Genomic DNA, 4,858 nt, shown 5'->3' with positions numbered 1-4,858 from the left:
GTTTGAAACCCCCGGTTCTCAGTGTCCACCTTCCGTTTTGCCATTTTTGATGGGTATCTGAAAGTTAATTTTACTGTGATGCTGACGACTGCTGTGCCAATAAATATTGAAATGAAGCAGCCTACTGCTCGGTGCGTCACCGTTGCATTGTGGGAAATGTAGTATTGGTGCGTGTAAAAGATCTGCGGGCTGCCGGCTTGCTGCGGTCTGCGGGCCGGTTCTAATAATAAATCAAGATCATCCCAGGGGCCGTAAAAAACCTTCTCGCGGGCCGGATGTGGCCCGCGGGCCTTGACTCTGACATATGTGGTTTATGTGGATGAATGTGTAAGCTAATGTTTCCAACAGCAATACTGTACAGTACAGCTCAGCAAAGACTAGTAGTAGTCCAAACAGAGCACACACACACACACACACACACGCACACGCACACGCACACGCACACGCACACGCACACACACACACACACACACAAACACAGGTTGTGTCCCAATATGACAAACAGACATAACAAGAGGACCTAGCCAGCAGTGTAAGGTGAGGTCACGGGTCAGGGGTGAGTGGAGAATGCAGGTGTCTCCTATCTGTACTGGGCAGGGCGACAGTGACTATGCCACAACTATCTCTCCTTTGTCCCAAATAGTGCACCTGTTCACTTCTCTTCACTGATTAAACATGGTCCATTCACACCTGCACTGTTGTGAACAGCGCACGACAGCGCCTCTTCCCCCTCAGGAGGCTGAACAGATTTGGCCTGAGCCCTAGGTTCCTCAAAAAGTTCTACAGCTGCACCATCGAGAGCATTTTGACTGGCTGTATCTCAGCTTGATATGGTAAATGCACCGCCRTCAACAGCAAAGCACTAAAGAGGACGGTGCGGACTGCCCAGTACATCACTGGGGCCGAGCTCCCTGCCATCCAGGATCTCTATACCAGGCAGAGTCAGAGGAAGACCTGAAAAATGGAGAAAGACTCCCAAGTCATAGACTATTCACTGTGCTACCGTCCGGCAAATGGTACCGGAGCATCGGCTATCAGACCAACAGGCTCCAAGACATCATAAGACTGCTAAATAATGAATGAATGGTTACCCGGTCTATCTGCACTGACCCTATCTTGTACACACTATATATTCGGGGTGGCAGGTAGCCTAGTGGTTAAAGCGTTAGGCCAGTAATCAAAGGGTTGCTGGATCAAATCCCTGCGCTGACAAGGCAAAAATCTCTTGTTCTGCACATGAACAAGGCAGTTCCCCGGTAGGCTGTCACTGTAAATAATAATTTGTTTTTAACTGACTTGCCTAGTTAAATAAAGGTTACATTTACACACTTTCACACCAAACCCACATATAACACACACACTTTTACACTCATCATCTTTCTGCGTGCTACCACTGTTCTTTATTTTACTCTTATTATTATCTATCCTGATGTCTAGGTCACTTTACCCTGCCTTCATGTACATATCTACCTCAAATACCTTATTATTATCTATCCTGATGCCGTCCCTTTACCCTGCCTTCATGTACATATCTACCTCAAATACCTTATTATTATCTATCCTGATGTCTAGTCACTTTACCCTGCTTCATGTACATATCTACCTTCAATATACTTATTATTATTCTATCCTGATGTCTAGTCACTTTACCCTGCCTTCATGTACATATCTACTCATATACCTTATTATCTATCCTGATGCCTAGTCACTTTACCCTGCCTTCATGTACATATCTACCTCAAATCCTTATTATTATCTATCCTGATGTCTGAGTCACTTTACCCTGCCTTCATGTACATATCTACTCAAATACCTTATTATTATCTATCCTGATGCCTAGTCACTTTACCCTGCCTTCATGTACATATCTACCTCAAATACCTTATTATTATCGATCCTGATGTCTAGTCACTTTACCCTGCCTTCATGTACATATACCTCAAATACCTTATTATTATCTATCCTGATGTCTAGTCACTTTTACCCCTGCCTTCATGTACAGATCTACCTCAAATACCTTATTATTATCTATCCTGATGTCTAGTCACTTTACCCCTGCTTCATGTACAGATCTACCTCAAATACCTTATATTATCTATCCTGATGCCTAGTCACTTTACCCTGCCTTCATGTACATATCTACCTCAAATACCTTATTCTTATCTATCCTGATGCCTAGTCCCTTTACCCTGCCTTTATGTACATATCTACCTCAAATACCTTTTATTATCTATCCTGATTCATAGTCACTTTACCCTGCCTTCATGTACATATCTACCTCAAATACCTTATTATTATCTATCCTGATGCCAAGTTCACTTTACCCTGCTTCATGTACATATCTACTCCAAATACCTTATTATTATCTATCCTGATGCCTAGTCACTTTACCTGCCTTTATGTACATATCTACCTCAAAATACCTTATTATTATTTATCCTGATGTCTAGTCACTTTACCCTGCCTTCATGTACATATCTACCTCAAATACTTATTATTATCTATCCTGATGCCTAGTCACTTTACCCTGCCTTCATGTACATATCTACCTCAAATACCTATTATTATCTATCTGATGTCTAGTCCCTTTAACCTGCCTTCATGTTCATATCTACCTCAAATACCTTACTAGTATCTTATTGGATAATAACATTGATCTGGTAACTGGTACTCCCGTATAAAGCTCCACATTGATCTGGTACTGGTACTCCCTGTATATAGCTCCACATTGATCTGGTACTGGGTACTCCCTGTATATAGCTCCCACTGATCTGGTACTGGTACTCCTGTATATAGCTCCACATTGATCTGGTACTGGTACTCCCTGTATATAGCCTCTACATTGATCTGGTACTGGTACTCCCTGTATAAAGCTCCAAATTGATCTGGTACTGGTACTCCCTGTATATAGCTCACAATTGATCTGGTACTGGTACTCCCTGTATATAATCTACATTGATCTGGTATGGTACTCCTTGTATAAATCTCCAAATTGATCTGGTACTGTACTCCTGTATATAACTCTAGCATTGATCTGGTACTGGTACTCCCTGTATATAGCTCTACATTGATCTGGTACTGGTACTTCCTGTTTATAGCTCCAAATTGATCTGGTACCGGTACTCCCTGTATATAGCTCTACATTGATCTGGTACCGGTACTTCCTGTATATAGCTCGCACATTGACTGGTACCGGTACTCCCTGTTATAAAGCTCTACATTGATTCTGGTACTGGTAATCCTGTATAAAGCTCCAAATTGATATGGTACTGGTACTCCCTGTATATATGTCAACATCGATCTGGTACTGATACTTCCTGTATATAGTTCCACATTGATCTGGTACTGGTACTCCCTGTATATAGCTCCACATTGATCTGGTACTGGTACTTCCTGTTTATAGCTCCAAATTGATCTGGTACTGGTACTCCCTGTATATGCTCTACATTGATCTGGTAGTGGTACTTCCTGTATATAACTCCACATTGATCTGGTACTGGTACTCCCTGTATATAGCTCTACATTGATCTGGTACTGGTACTCCCTGTATATAGCTCTACATTGATCTGGTAACTGGTACTCCCTGTATATAGCTCTACATTGATCTGGTACTGGTACTTCCTGTTATATATGCTCTAACTTGATCTGATACTGGTACTCCCTGTATATAGCTCTACATTGATCTGGTACTGGTACTTCCTTTATATAACTCCACATTGGATCTGATACTGGTACTTCCTGTATATAGGTCCACATTGATCTGGCACTTGGTACTTCTGTATATGGTCCACATTGATCTGATACTGGTACTTCCTGTATATAGCTCCATTCTTGTGTATTTTATTCCTCTTGCGTTACATTTTTCTCTTTATTATAATTTTGTAATCCTGCAACATCAGGAAGGGCTTCGTAAGTAAGCATTTCACGGTAAAAGAGTTACAGCTGTTGTTAATTTGGCGCATATGAAAAATCATAATTTGAACAAGGGAAATTACAGTGTGGTTGATATTCCCACTAGCCCATGCCGACACCAATCAAGCTTGAGATAAGTGAGTGCATTCTTCAGGAGAAAATGGTTTGTAATTTTCAACTAGTGGGCCTGAAGGTTGTGTGGAGCTAGAGGAAGATTGACTTGTGATTGGTTACTTACACAGATGACCGCGGCTGGGAGAGCCAATAGACGAACCCGGTGGAGAGTGGAGGTCTCTGACAGACGTCTGTGCTGTGGGAAGAAAGAAAAGCAGAGGAATGAGGGTAAAAAAAAAATCGACTGTCAAAGTGTTTCTCATTCCAGATGAAGTTGGAAATGTTTCTGAAGGGTAGAGTGATACCCATTTCTGTAGAGTAGAGTGAATATCTGGTTCTGTAGAGTGATATCTGTGTTCTGTAGAGTGATATTGTGTTCTGTAGAGTGATATCTGTGTTCTGTTAGAGTAGAGTGCTAATTTGTGTTCTGTAGAGTAGAGTGATATCTGTGTTCTGTAGAGTAGAGTGATATCTGTGTTCTGTAGAGTGATATCTGAGTTCTGGTAGAGTGATATCTGAGTTCTGTAGAGTGATACATATGTTCTGTAGAGTAGAGTGATATCTGAGTTCTGTAGAGATAGAGTGATATCTGTGTTCTGTAGAGTGATAATCTTGTGTTCGTAGAGTGATATCTGTGTTCTGTAGAGTAAGAGTGATATCTGTGTTCTGTAGAGTGATATCTGAGTTCTGTAGAGTGATTACATATGTTCTGTAGAGTAGAGTGATATCTGTGTTCTGTAGAGTAGAGTGATATCTGTGTTCTGTAGAGTGATACATATGTTCTGTAGAGTAGAGTGATATCTGTGTTCTGTAGAGTAGAGTGATATCTGAG

The 4,858-nt window shown here is 41.4% G+C and overlaps 1 long non-coding RNA gene across 2 annotated transcripts in view; it reads right to left on the bottom strand.

Annotated features, from left to right (window-relative positions):
- Positions 1-4,232, bottom strand: part of LOC112077396 (uncharacterized) — a 10,445-nt gene extending 6,213 nt beyond the window's left edge. For both annotated transcript variants that reach the window (XR_011478135.1, XR_011478134.1), the window contains exon 1: positions 4,147-4,232. This is a non-coding gene — a long non-coding RNA (uncharacterized lncRNA). The remainder of the gene's footprint in view (positions 1-4,146) is intronic.
- Positions 4,233-4,858: the final 626 nt, after the last annotated feature.

Source organism: Salvelinus sp. IW2-2015, unplaced genomic scaffold (assembly GCF_002910315.2).
Source record: "Salvelinus sp. IW2-2015 unplaced genomic scaffold, ASM291031v2 Un_scaffold4526, whole genome shotgun sequence".
Classification (NCBI taxonomy): domain Eukaryota; kingdom Metazoa; phylum Chordata; class Actinopteri; order Salmoniformes; family Salmonidae; genus Salvelinus; species Salvelinus sp. IW2-2015.
The sequence above is the reverse complement of the archived record's forward strand: the minus strand, read 5'-3'. Positions and strand labels throughout refer to the sequence as shown.